Source organism: Anabrus simplex, chromosome 2 (genome assembly GCF_040414725.1).
Source record: "Anabrus simplex isolate iqAnaSimp1 chromosome 2, ASM4041472v1, whole genome shotgun sequence".
In the NCBI taxonomy this organism is placed as follows: Eukaryota; Metazoa; Arthropoda; class Insecta; order Orthoptera; family Tettigoniidae; genus Anabrus; species Anabrus simplex.
In genome coordinates, this window is record NC_090266.1 from 1,060,296,516 (window position 1) to 1,060,312,063 (window position 15,548).

The 15,548-nt window shown below is 41.5% G+C and overlaps 1 protein-coding gene across 1 annotated transcript in view; it reads left to right on the top strand.

The window, feature by feature from the left end:
- The first annotated feature begins 1,066 nt into the window (after positions 1-1,066).
- The window catches only part of LOC136863282 (uncharacterized), a 167,581-nt gene continuing 153,099 nt past the window's right edge, over positions 1,067-15,548 (top strand). The window contains exon 1 of the mRNA XM_067139666.2: positions 1,067-1,126. The gene's annotated coding sequence lies outside the window, so the exon portion shown is untranslated. The remainder of the gene's footprint in view (positions 1,127-15,548) is intronic.

The window sequence follows — 15,548 nt, forward strand, 5'->3', positions numbered from 1 at the left end:
TGTCGGTGCGACGTAAAGCCACTAGCAGCGAGGTGCCATTATTTATACCACCTAACCTTTTGCGTAAACATCATGTATTTCACTTTCTTATATAATTTACGGATTTGATGCCAGCAAATATTGAAGTTTACATGTTTATATTCCGCTTTAGCTCTCGAGGAATAGTTTATGTCACCGACCCCGATTTTCCAAACTTTGTGAACAGTGTACTAAATGATGATTACGATGAGAACAATGCAAGTGATGTGTGGATAACGATCCTGAGTTTCAATTTGAACGTTCTTAAGCAGAATCAGACAAGAATATTTTGTGAAGTACTTCATCGCTTGCGAAATCAAAGGAAAGTCGAGCAAATGTTTCGTATTTAGGGTTTTATATTGATTTCTCAGAATAAATCTTGGACTCAGCTGCCCCCTTAAAGATGAAAATTACCGAGCTCGATAGCTGCAATCGCTTAAGTGCGGCCAGTATCCAGTATTCGGGAGATAGTGGGTTCGAACCCCACTGTCGGCAGCCCTGAAGGTGGTTTTCCGTGGTTTCCCATTTTCACACCAGGCAAATGCTGGGGCTGTACCTTAATTAAGGCCACGGCCGCTTCCTTGCCATTCCTGGCTCTTTCCTATCCCATCGTCGCCATAATACCTATCTGTGTCGGTGCGACGTAAAGCAACTTAAAAAAAAAGAGATGAATATTAGTATATTTTCAGATCTTGCAATTCCCTCTCGAGTTTAGTGGAAGAGTATCACTCTGTACATTTATCATACAAAACTTTTCTCATACATTTAGAATATGCGCATATTTACGAGTATTTCTTATGCTGGCGCCAGTTCTGACCCCACATCCCCATTTACGTACATAATGTTTCACCTCAGCATTTGATTATTAAGATTTGTTTTCCTGTGATTGATTGTCGTTTGTTTGTTTGTTTGTTTGTTTGTTTGTTTGTTTGTTTGTTTACAGGTTATTTGCAGCAACAAAAATGTATCTATTGAGTGAAATGATAGATATCCACAGATCCACCTCATTTATGGTCTCTCAGACGGGAACATATAATGAGCAGCACACGAACTTAATTGCTGAAAGGTCTTCCAACAAGCTGTTACCTTCTGCAAGAACATTAATAGAGTATGTTTCTCTTATTTCATAAATTGAATACACAGTTACTCTAATACAACATGAAGGATATTTGATTTGATTGTTCACCAAGGGGCAATGCAACGATAAACTTCTTGATTACTCAGAAATTAAGCATTTTCAGGACTATGTTCATATGATTTTTTAAAAAGTTTTGTTGTTAGGAATATGTCTCCTAAATAGTTTACACCGATTTACGAATACCTTGTATATTTAAATAACGAATCAAAGAAATGTTAGTTTAGTACCACGTAGCTGTAACAATATCACTATAAATATTACACAAAACCAGACTACAAACATTTTGAATGGGTAGTATTGACATTTTTCCGACAAGAAACAGTCATGTCAATGTCAAGTGTTGTATATCTAACATCCCTTATGAAATAAATTGTCGAGTTATTTTATTACGAGGGCTGTAAGTAAAGTAATGTCAATATTGACAGAACGCAATATTTAATTAACTAACAAGTACAGTTGCATTACATTCCTCCAAAGTAGTCACCCGCAAAGTCTATTACCTTTTGCCAAATATCAGAAAACCATTGAAGGCCGTTGGCAAGCCGTTCTCTGTTGATGAGAGCGACGGAGCTCTCCACTACGTGGAATACAGATGACACGTCAGGAAATCGGCCTCCTTGGCGGAGTTACTTCAACTTCCGAAACAGGTCGATCAAAACGACTCATGTCTGGTGAGTACGGAGGGTGTTCTAAGATCTTCCAATGCCACCGTTGCAATGAGAGCTTCATATTGTTTGCGACATGTCAATGTGCGTCGTCATGCAACACGATAGGGCGATCGTCTCGCAATAAATGTGGACGTTTGCGCCGCATAGCCGAACGCAGGTTTCGCTCTAGAAATTGGCAGTAGTAGTTACTGTTTGCGATTTATCCCTCAGGAACGGCATGCGTAAGAATAACACCCCCGTAGTCGTATGTTGCAATCATCATAAGCTTCACCCAACTCGGTTCCTGTCGAAATTATTGTGGACGTGGCGAACCTGGGTGATGCCATTAATTCGAATGACGCTTTTATTCAGGCTCGTAGGCTCGTGTCCACGTCTCACCAATGGCGACAATACGTTGCAGAAATGCGTCTCCTTCGTTGCAGTATCTGTCCAGGTAGATGCCAACTAGTAGGCTTACATACAGGTGCCATTTATGTACGTCGGTGAGTTGATGTGGAACCCGACGGGACGCAATTTTCCTCAAGTTAAGACATTTCGTCAGTATGTGACACACCAACTTCTAGGCATAAATTACGGATAGTCCATAGATGGTCTATGGAAACGAGGTCACTTGCGATGTGGATCTGATCTTGAGGAATGGACGACCGATCTGTGCGGTGAAAATCCGCAGTGTCATTCCGACCCCCACGAAACGCCTTGACTCACCGTGCAACTGCCTTTACGGTGATGCATTCTCGCCACAGGTTTCACGTGCTCCTCAATAACATTCTGATGTATTTTTACCATGGGCAACCTCCATTCTAATCTACGAACGCTGATCGCCTAAAAACATTCTTTAGAGCGGTGAAATCGACACTCTTCACTTCAACGCCACACAGCTACAACACTTCCAACTTGATACCCGTCAAATGCACACTGAACATCGACCACAGCGCCACATGACGGCTCCCATATCCTATTTACGTATGCCCGATCTCCTGCGAGTGTCTGGACTACGTTGCCACTACCTTTTACAGCCCTCGTGTTACTGACACATCTTTTATGTGTGAAATTAATTATGAGTGGCAATTGTGCTTGCTGTCATGGACCTGTCTTAAGGCGCAGTCTATTTGCAGTCGATGAATCACGAATTATATATTCTTGGTCAGAATTGTTGATAGAAAACGTTTCCTTTGCTGGTCTACTGATTAAGGACTAGTAAGAGCAGCTGGAGTCATAAGCTGGTCTTCTTGTTTTATTATTGTTACACATCATATTGCCTATGGAATGTCATGCCTAGAGTTAACAGACACCAAATTGTAGATTGTAGCTACCGACCAGTGTTTTACGTTAACTACTTGTACGGTTTTTGGAGACGTCGATGTGCTGGAAATTTTGGCCCGCAGGTATTCTTTTACGTGCCAGTAAATCTACCAACACAATGCTGGTGTATTTGAACACCTTCACATACCACCAAATTGTCCGGTTCCATGGCTAAATGGTTAGCGTGCTGGCCTTTGGTCACAGGGGTCTCGGGTTCGATTTCCGGCAGGGTAGGGAATTTTAACCATAATTGGTTAATTTCTCTGGCACGGGGACTGGGTGTATGTGTCGTCTTCATCATCATTTCATCCTCATCACGACGCGCAGGTCGCCTACGGGAGTCAAATCGAAAGACCTGCACCTGGCGAGCCGAACTCCTCGGACACATCCCGGCACTAAAAGCCATACGCCATTTCCATTATACCACCAAAATGAGCCGCAATCGAACCCACCACCTTGAACTGTACGCTGTACGATCTGAGTCACTTTGCCCGCCTTACAGCAATCTGTTATTTTTTATAGTAAAGGTTGAGCTAAATTTGTTTCGTTGTTTTCCTTTCTTCCAGATCTAATGCATTATCTCACACGTTTTCTCATATAAGTAAATAGTAGTCTATAATTTTTTTGGTTCTTATTTGTTTTACATCACACCGACTCAGGTCTTACGACAACGATAGGATAGTGCTGGGACTGGGAAGGAAGCGACCGTGGCCTTAATTAAGGTACAGCCCCAGCATTTGCCTGGTGCGAACATGGGAAACAACAGAAAATCATGTTCAAGGTTGCCGACAGCGGGGTTCGAGCCCACTGCCCCCGAATGCAAGTTTTTCCACATCAGGTAAATACTGCAGCTGAACCTTAATCAAGGCTACGACCGCTACTTTCCCAATCCTAGCCTTTCCTCATCCTTGCGTCAACGAAAACATTCGACGTGTCTACGCGACGTTAAACCACCAGAAAAAATCATAGTAATAATTCATATGTATAATTATTTATACCCAGCATTTGGATATTGAAACATAAGTCATGTTCATTACCCTGGTAGGTTGCGAAGTACAAGGAGGTGTCCAGCGTATTGTTCTTTGGGTCAGAGGGACCCGGGTTCAATTCCCGACTGGGCCAAGGAATCTGCGTATGGTTAATTCCTCTGGTTCGGGGACCGGGTGTTCGTCTCCATTTATTTCTCTTCACAAATACACAAAACACTAACCATCACAAAAACACGCAATGATGGTGTGAACCTCTATAATTTCAGTGTCTAAGGTGATGGACTTTATCGTAAAGGAAGCCGGAATAGTGAGAACTTCCGTAAAGTTGCTAAGTATCAGGTTTGTCAAAGTGATACCCCAGTACAGATAACAATTTCTCCACAGATTAGTGTTGTAATATTAACATTGTGTAAGAATACTACGAACTTCTGCAGGAAGAGACAAAGATAGGCTTGTTATTCTAGTGAATAAAGCTACTCGTCCACGATGCAACTAAAATGGCATGCAACTTCGATTTGAGCAAGAAAAGTTGAGTGGCTTCGTGTAAACAGTCATGCAATTCGAAAAGTTGCACGCGCCACTCGGATTCTGCGCAACTTCCAAGTTGCGTGCAAAGTCAAAAGTGGCATCGTGTACACAGCGGAAGAGAGGAAGTTGCGCCATCTGAAAGTGGCATGAAAAGTTTAGATCATTTTTGTGGCGCAACTTTCTCACGTGGCCGTCTGCTGTGACATTATACTGATGTTTGGGAGGTTCACACTCGGGAATAAATTAACGTAAGTACGTACCTGTATATTCTTTATTGTAAATGAAATATAACATGCCTCAAAATAGATACCCATCTTAGTAATAATTACATAATTTACGTAAGTTCATTTACAGGTTACAATGTCTCAGAACACGAAATGGACGAGGGAGATGACGAGAAAGCTGATATATTTAGTTGAAACACAAGAATGTTTATGGAAGGTTGAGGCAACGGACTACAGAAATAAACAAAAACGGCAGAGAGCGTTCATCACGATGTAAATAGCATCAGAAACTTCAGATATTACACGTGAAATAGAGCATGTCGGTATCAATGACTGATAACTGTCACCTGTAACAAAACAAAATGTAGGAAATTACAATAAGCTAAAAGAAATTATTCCTTATGTGTACTGTATAAAATCCATATTTAAGAAAAATCGGCTTACCTGTTGCTAAATATCTCAATGTCATGTTTTCTCATTAGCGTGTCTTTCTTTTGTATCAACGGCGCTGCTCCTCTCAGTAGATATTTAAAATCAGTCGCTGACTTTCGCAGGATATTCTTGTAGAAGACTTGGTCTCCCATGTACAATTCCTGTAGCAAGTTATTAACAACACCACAATGTTCACGACCTAAAATCCCTTCCGTCACCCAACTTTTCAGTTTCGCTCTTTGTCGTCTTTATTTTCGTCGCCATAATAAAATCAGTGATAAGCAAGCCGGAAGCCGCCAATAACACCTTGCCAGAAGACATGCTTGCTACTATCAACACTCACATCCGCTAAAACAGCTGACTAGGAAAGTTGCATGCGAGAAAACTTGCGCCACTTAAATAACATGGTGTAAACACTCGGTGCAATATTTCTTTGAGCGCGCAAGTTTTCGTGTTGCGCAACAAGGAAAAAGGCAAACTTGCGTGCTGTCATTTTTCTTGCGCAACACAAAAGTGGCATGTAAGTTTTGTTGCATCGTGGACGAGTACCTTAAGTCGGCCAGGCTACAAAATCAGCTAATCCGGTTTGCTACCTGGGGACTATTGTATATGTTTTTGTCAGTTAGGGAGAATGAGACGAGAGACGACTAATTCTGACAGTCGCAAGATAAGGAAAATATGGGCAGATGTGAGTGGATTATGCTGGTCTCGTTCCGGTCGTGTTGTGCCAGCATTCGTCGTTTGCGAAATTTATGTTATATGCAGTGTCTATATTAAAATAAGAGCTCAAGGTTTTTCTCAGCAAGATATTTGTGTAAAGCCTGTGTAAATTTAAGTTTTAAGTAGCTATTAAAAAGAATTACGACTAATCATGGCTAAGGTCTCGAGGAAGGAGATTACAATCATAAGCATCATGGCTTAAGGTTATCGAGGTCGCTGGTAGTGATTCATCTGCAACTAAAGGTCTGTGTCTTTCACTGTTTATATTGTGGTTATATTGTAAATGTTTGTCTCTTTAATGTGTAAATGGCGAGAATCGGTGTCATTTTGCGTGTGCTAGTCTGTAAGAGGATGTCATCGTCAATTTCAATCCGCATGTGAAAATTTTGTTAATATCGGTTCAGGTCATCTATGTCCACGTTTCGCGCTAGTTAAGTGTATTACTAAATTTCGAAATTTGAAATTAAGTCATGGTAAATTTAGGCATCTTATTTGCACTGGCTAAAGTGATTAAAATACACTGACTGACAGAGCAAATGCAACACCAAGAAGGAGTAGTCAGAACTTTATGCCAATTGCAGGGTAGACTGACGTCACTGAGGTATGCTCATGATGTGAAATGCGCCGCTGTGCTGCGCACGTAGCGAACGATAAATGGGACACGGCGTTGGCGAATGGCCCACTTCGTACCGTGATTTCTCAGCCGACAGTCATTGTAGAACGTGTTGTCGTGTGCCACAGGACACGTGTATAGCTAAGAATGCCAGGCCGCCGTCAACGGAGGCATTTCCAGCAGACAGACGACTTTACGAGGGGTATGGTGATCGGGCTGAGAAGGGCAGGATGGTCGCTTCGTCAAATCGCAGCCGATACCCATAGGGATGTGTCCACGGTGCAGCGCCTGTGGCGAAGATGGTTGGCGCAGGGACATGTGGCACGTGCGAGGGGTCCAGGCGCAGCCCGAGTGACGTCAGCACGCGAGGATCGGCGCATCCGCCGCCAAGCGGTGGCAGCCCCGCACGCCACGTCAACCGCCATTCTTCAGCATGTGCAAGACACCCTGGCTGTTCCAATATCGACCAGAACAATTTCCCGTCGATTGGTTGAAGGAGGCCTGCACTCCCGGCGTCCGCTCAGAAGACTACCATTGACTCCACAGCATAGACGTGCACGCCTGGCATGGTGCCGGGCTAGAGCGACTTGGATGAGGGAATGGCGGAACGTCGTGTTCTCCGATGAGTCACGCTTCTGTTCTGTCAGTGATAGTCACCGCAGACGAGTGTGGCGTCGGCGTGGAGAAAGGTCAAATCCGTCAGTAACTGTGGAGCGCCCTACCGCTAGACAACGCGGCATCATGGTTTGGGGCGCTATTGCGTATGATTCCACGTCACCTCTAGTGCGTATTCAAGGCACGTTAAATGCCCACCGCTACGTGCAGCATGTGCTGCGGCCGGTGGCACTCCCGTACCTTCAGGGGCTGCCCAATGCTCTGTTTCAGCAGGATAATGCCCGCCCACACACTGCTCGCATCTCCCAACAGGCTCTACGAGGTGTACAGATGCTTCCGTGGCCAGCGTACTCTCCGGATCTCTCACCAATCGAACACGTGTGGGATCTCATTGGACGCCGTTTGCAAACTCTGCCCCAGCCTCGTACGGACGACCAACTGTGGCAAATGGTTGACAGAGAATGGAGAACCATCCCTCAGGACACCATCCGCACTCTTATTGACTCTGTACCTCGACGTGTTTCTGCGTGCATCGCCGCTCGCGGTGGTCCTACATCCTACTGAGTCGATGCCGTGCGCATTGTGTAACCTGCATATCGGTTTGAAATAAACATCAATTATTCGTCCGTGCCGTCTCTGTTTTTTCCCCAACTTTCATCCCTTTCGAACCACTCCTTCTTGGTGTTGCATTTGCTCTGTCAGTCAGTCAGTGTATTAATAATGAAAATGAAACCTTGATTGTAATAACAGTGCTAGTTATCATTCTCGATAAGTATTTCACGAGGTTGAAGAATTAATGATGGGATTTTATAGTCAGTTTTGTTATGGAACACCGTGTGTTAAAGAATAAGATCTATATCATTTTCTTGAGGTCTAGAGTTAAGTTAGTCACTGTAAAGTTTGTATTGCATTATTTTGGTATTATGAGATCACTTGTAGGGTAAGGTATGCGAGCTCTGGGATGGTATGAGGAAGTTAGGATACCCTCTAAATGATAATGAGGAAGTTGTAATGCAGGATGTGCTAGGAAATGTCCCCTGTGAGTATGATGACGAAGTTTTGGGACAACCGGGCGAGTTGGCCGTGAGGTTGTGACTTCCCCACTCGGAGAACAATCATCAAATGAGAAATGCAACCATTCAAGCTAAGGGCGCCAATCTTTAAGTTGAGGACTTAAAGATAAAAATTTATAATCAAGCTTGGACGGACTCTTATCACAGGGGTGGGGTGATAGTGCACTAATCATTAAGCAGGAGAATTAAAAATCAAAAGGCTAATTAAGGCAGATTGATTAAAGTGAACAAGAAAAATACTATTTATTAGATTTAATATAAATGACGACGGTTTAACGAAGACTGAATTTAAAATAAAAAATGACTTTAACAAAAAATTGAATGACTCTACTTCGCGAAAACTTGCAATATCTTTAACTCGCTTGCTCACCATTTAGTCTTGTTCTGCTGGTCCTTGGAAGGCTTCCCTCCTTGTAGCTGGAACATCATCGGTCGTCTTTGATATCTCTTCATCTGCAGCGAAGTACCATTCCTGCCTTGCAAATTGCACCCACCACTAATTGGAAGATGACTTCAAAACTAACACTCCCTATTATGCTTTATCCCGTATATTGGAGATAAGCCCTAAGTCATAGTTAGCAGAACCACCTTGGGTTATTTGGAGAGGATACTCAATTAAGAATCCTTCCAACTTTACTGAAAATATTCTCTGAAGTTTCATTTCTATCTAGATTAATACTACCTATTGACTTATACTGGTTCAAACCGGTCTTGTAGCCGAGCTGTACGTACTTCCTGATGAGAGTGGCTATACACCCCTCATTCGGAATTTCTAAGTACCACGTCGTGGTAATGAAGTAAAATACTAACGTAGAATCAAACGAAGAAGATCAAGTAGAATGCAGCCGAGTCCAGTAGTAGAGATCAAGAAGAGATCAAGCCAAGAGCTCCAGCATGCCCTTTTATAACCTTCTCTGGCGCTAATTACAGGTCGCTCCACGTGGTCCAATCAGATGACATGTCTCTCCCCACTCCAGATATTAGAGTTGACGGGTCTTAACTCTGATATTAACTGTTCTTCTATTGGTCCATTCACTCATTATCCATGGCAACATGACGCTCCTTTGAAAATATAGGCGTTGTCCAGTTTGAATAATTCTGGTCGAAATACGGTAGCTTACGTTGGGACGCGTGAACACGTGCTCGCTTTCCCAGAACTTGATGTCTAAATTTGTCCTTCCTCCTTCCTCGGTGATGTTGCAAGATAGCGGAAATCTACTGCAAGTTAATTTTCAACAAATGTCGCAAGAATCTAAGTGAATATTAGAATATTCAGCCCTCGTTTACAAGTCGTAGTTACAAAGTAATGAAATGATAGTGAGCAAATGATTAAACATGAATTATAATACAATTACATACCAAAATAAATATCATGACGTTAAATTCCTGAATTAATTACATAATAAAATTAACATAATTACACTGTAACGTCTGGAACGTTACATACGCCCCCATGAGTTCTTAACAAATATCACATGAGTTGAGAACTCACACACTTACTCCCACATTGACTTGAAATACCTCTATTACCTGCCCATAACGAGCGACATTATTTTCATACAATTAATTATATCTCACTCTTTCCATATCTCTCTTAGACTGCTTACCATTGCGACTGTCTGTTATTTCAGTTCATCTTGAGGTTTAGATGCTAAATTATGCCCATCATAAGCAACTTTTCACTTTTGTAAAAAAAAAACAAGATTATCCTAGAAAATATAACATAATATATATACAATTTCAGATTACAGACTCTGCCGAGTGTCTATCTGTCCTTTTTTCTCCCCATCTCTCCGACATTTTTTGCTAGATAGCAATAACACATTCTCTTCCAATCTTTTACATTAGAAACATGTAAAACAAATGATACAAACAATTTACACTTTTATCACTCTTTCGAATGTTTCAACTTTATCTTGAAGCAGGATGCAATACACTTCACTCGAATTCACACGTGATTTAAGCTCACGGTAAAATTATTGCAAGTTAGAAATGCACATACGGGAAAATTAATTATTTGCCGTCGTCAGCTTTAATTAGCCTTCTGTAACATCTCAGAAAACAAATATATAAAATTTCATGGCCTCACATACGGAAAACAGATGATCTATCGTCAATGAACGAGCGTAATTCTACCGCTACACAAACACCTCCCTTGTTTACAAACACAACTAGGAAATACCACCACAATTGAGACGTAAACACATCCACTCGTAGTCTGACATAACAAGTAGCAACTTCCCCGAGTTACTGACCTATATCTCACAATCCGGTTCAGCCACCTCACACGACAGGTATCTCCGTAAGCTACTAATGTTATATGAACCATTCATTACGCTCTCGCCATCCGCTAACTTGTAAGCACAGGGTCCTAGTTTACGATGTACTTTATACGGGCCTTGATATAAAAGAAAAAATTTCTTCGTTACCTTATCCTCACTGTTTGACAACATGGGAACTCTCACCAAAACCATATCACCTACCTCAAAGTTATCCAGTACCTTACGTTTCTGTTGCCTTTTACGTTTATCTCCAGATTTAATCAGGTTCTCCCGTGCCAGTCGGACGTAAAATTCAGCATTACGAGGTGGTTCCTCAGGCAAACCTAACACTCTCACTACGCTCTCGCATTCAATACACAAACTTATTGATCCAACAGACTTAGGCACGACAATTAAGGGATTAACATATTGACTGTTTGATAATTCAATCACATCGTCTGCTAACATAGCTTGAATTTGATCCTCTACGGCTTTTGCATATTTGTGTGGTATCGGATACCGCGGTCCGCTGAATGGAGTCTTATCCAGCACAGAAAAAGAATGTTCATACAGATGGGTAACACCAGGTTTCTCGGAAAAAATCTCCACGTGTTCACACAACACTTCAAATAACTTGTCCTTCTGGATTTCATTTAACTCATTACTTCTACTTACGGCTTCTTTCAAGCCACATATTTTATCCTCATGAATCCACAACTGACACAACTTCAGGCCCTCATTAGCCTCTTCATTTACTTTAGAAACCTCTCTCATTCTCCACACTGTACTAACTTCCGTTTTCCTCTGAATTTCCTCCTCAAACTTGACTTTGATATCCTCATTATTCCACCTCAAATTTAGCACTAGATCATTGTAATTTAACTGAGCCAATTTTAACGTTAACCAGTCAGATCCCAAGATAAGATCAAATATCAAATGCGGAATTACCAAACATATCTGAACGCTAATAGAATTATTAATGCAGATCGGGACAGCTACTTGTTTACAAATTTGCTTAGACTTCTTTCCAACAGCCGTAATGATGAAAGTAGACTTAACAGGCATTTCCTCCAACTGAATACCCTGTTTCACTAATGACTCATACCACTGAGAACTAATACATGATATTTGGCTACCAGAATCAATCAAAACTTTAACCCACGCCCCCCAGACTTTCAATTTAACAACGGGATTGACTACTTTATTACTTGAATCTCCATTATTCTGCTCGGGTTCATACAACAAATCGTCTCTAACATCGAGGTCATATGGTAACACTTTCATGGCAAGACACTTCGCTACCTTCGTACTAGGCTGGAATTCTGACCTTACATTACAGCCTCTAGTTAGTTTAAAGGTTCCCTTTGTGTATCGACGTTGGACTCATTAGTACATTGCTCTGGCCTCCGTTGGGAATTTCCTGTCCTATATTCCTGTACTCCGCTCCTGCTGTTCTGCTGAGGTCTGAACTGATTACGAGCTTCGTGATTCTGTGTACTACCGTTATGTCTCATTCCGTTGTGATAACTAAAGTTTTGAATATTCTCCGTTCTACTTCTAAGGTTACCTAACGCATCAAAACTGCCTAGTAGGTTCTCCATCTCCTGAATAGTACCAACTTTTTGCATGCAGGCTGCTTCTCTCACCCTGTCCGGAAAATGTCTTAAAAGTAGTCTTACTACATCAGACCCCTCGGTTATACCATCTAAGTTCTGACAAATCATGACATGTGCCAGGAAGTACTCGGTCATAGTAACTCCTTCATGCTGTTTGTACCTCCCAAATACCACCCTTTCTCTCTCCCGAGCTTGTATCGCTTCATTCCAGAATTTCTCTCTAAACTTATTTCTGAATTCTTTCAGGTTCGTCATCGTCTGCCTATATACCATGAACCAAGACCGTGTTTCTCCTACAAAAGCATGATCAATATTTTCCATAACGTCTTCCCAGTCCATAGACCCTTCCTCTAGACGCTTTTCAAATCGTTTTTCTATCATCTTAAGGAAATCTAGCGGGTTCGTTTGTTTCCCATTAAATTTAGGTAGTTCTATTTCCCTAATGTAGCTATTTCCTAGACATTGCCTTCCCGTAAAAACCTGTTTATCCTTTGCCACCTGTTTTAACTGATTTTCTGCTTTCTCCATCCGGCATTCTACATCTCTGTCTCTCCTATCAATTTCTCTCTCCAAATTAACCTGCTTCTCTTTCAATGTCCTAATTTCAATCTTATTCTCTTCCGCTATCGCAAACCTTTCTTCACTTGCCCGGGTCTCATCTTCTATTCTACGCTTTACCGTGTCAATCTCTTGTTGGACGTGGTCTTTAAATATCCGTATTTCCCCTCCTTGAGTCTCAACTCTCTTATCAATACTAGTGACCTGCCTCATTACTTCCTCCCTAGTAGAGTTGTTTTCCTTCCCCATTAATTCCAGGAATTCACTTTTCTGCCCCGCAAACGTTTCTTCTACCTCTTTCCCTCGCCGTTCATATTCACTTTTCTGGTCCTCTAATCGCTTATTAAAATGTTCATTTTTTACCACCAGATCGCGTAACTGCCTACTGTGTTCGTCCATTCTCCGATTCGCTTCCTCCTTATTTTCCCTCATCTCCCTGCTTAATTCAGCTTTAGTTTGCTCTAACTGTTCTTTAAGTTCATATTTAATATTCTCAATTTTAGTGTTAGTTTGTTCTAATTCACCTTTAAGCTCAGATTTAGTTTGTTCTAATTCTCTTTTAATTTCAGTTTTACTGTCCTCTATCTTACTTAACATTAATTGCATCATTCCCATTAACTGATCATTATTATTACTTTCATTGTTAGTGTTCACTTCTGCTTCGCCCCCCATCCTACTATCATCTGACTCCATACTGACTTCTTTCTGCTTGCCTTCACTCTCCATACTACTTACACTACTATCTTCAATTTCCTCTACTAGACTACACAACTCTTCCTCTGAACTCAATACATTATTGCCTTTTATCGCCCGTCCACTACGCAACATCCTCTCCTCTTTCGTCTGATCAGCCATGACCCTTCCCACAATCAAACACTCTTAATGAAACGTGGATATCCAAATTTTGCCCATAATACGAATTCTGATATCGTTACTGTCATTAACTGCTCCGTACTTAATGATTTTCTCGCCCCACGTTGGGCGCCATTTATGTGACTTCCCCACTCGGAGAACAATCATCAAATGAGAAATGCAACCATTCAAGCTAAGGGCGCCAATCTTTAAGTTGAGGACTTAAAGATAAAAATTTATAATCAAGCTTGGACGGACTCTTATCACAGGGGTGGGGTGATAGTGCACTAATCATTAAGCAGGAGAATTAAAAATCAAAAGGCTAATTAAGGCAGATTGATTAAAGTGAACAAGAAAAATACTATTTATTAGATTTAATATAAATGACGACGGTTTAACGAAGACTGAATTTAAAATAAAAAATGACTTTAACAAAAAATTGAATGACTCTACTTCGCGAAAACTTGCAATATCTTTAACTCGCTTGCTCACCATTTAGTCTTGTTCTGCTGGTCCTTGGAAGGCTTCCCTCCTTGTAGCTGGAACATCATCGGTCGTCTTTGATATCTCTTCATCTGCAGCGAAGTACCATTCCTGCCTTGCAAATTGCACCCACCACTAATTGGAAGATGACTTCAAAACTAACACTCCCTATTATGCTTTATCCCGTATATTGGAGATAAGCCCTAAGTCATAGTTAGCAGAACCACCTTGGGTTATTTGGAGAGGATACTCAATTAAGAATCCTTCCAACTTTACTGAAAATATTCTCTGAAGTTTCATTTCTATCTAGATTAATACTACCTATTGACTTATACTGGTTCAAACCGGTCTTGTAGCCGAGCTGTACGTACTTCCTGATGAGAGTGGCTATACACCCCTCATTCGGAATTTCTAAGTACCACGTCGTGGTAATGAAGTAAAATACTAACGTAGAATCAAACGAAGAAGATCAAGTAGAATGCAGCCGAGTCCAGTAGTAGAGATCAAGAAGAGATCAAGCCAAGAGCTCCAGCATGCCCTTTTATAACCTTCTCTGGCGCTAATTACAGGTCGCTCCACGTGGTCCAATCAGATGACATGTCTCTCCCCACTCCAGATATTAGAGTTGACGGGTCTTAACTCTGATATTAACTGTTCTTCTATTGGTCCATTCACTCATTATCCATGGCAACATGACGCTCCTTTGAAAATATAGGCGTTGTCCAGTTTGAATAATTCTGGTCGAAATACGGTAGCTTACGTTGGGACGCGTGAACACGTGCTCGCTTTCCCAGAACTTGATGTCTAAATTTGTCCTTCCTCCTTCCTCGGTGATGTTGCAAGATAGCGGAAATCTACTGCAAGTTAATTTTCAACAAATGTCGCAAGAATCTAAGTTAATATTAGAATATTCAGCCCTCGTTTACAAGTCGTAGTTACAAAGTAATGAAATGATAGTGAGCAAATGATTAAACATGAATTATAATACAATTACATACCAAAATAAATATCATGACGTTAAATTCCTGAATTAATTACATAATAAAATTAACATAATTACACTGTAACGTCTGGAACGTTACAAGGTTAGGGGCGCGCAGCTGTGAGCTTGCATCCGGGAGATAGTGGGTTCGAATCCCACTGTCGGTAGCCATGAAGATGGTTTCCGTGGTTTCCCATCTTGACACCAGACAAATGCTGGAGCTGCACCTTAATTAAGGCCACGGCCGCTTCCTTCCCACTCCTAGCCGTTTCCTATCCCATCGTCGCCATAAGACCTATCTGTGTCGGTGCGACGTAAAACAAATTGTTAAAAAAATGTTTTGGGACAGGTTGTGCTGGAGAGGCCACTATAGTACTAAATATGATGCATGAAATTTCGGGACAGGCTGTGTGAATGATGCCCCTGTAACGCCAGATATTTATGAAACACAGCTAATTTGTCAACGAGGATATGCC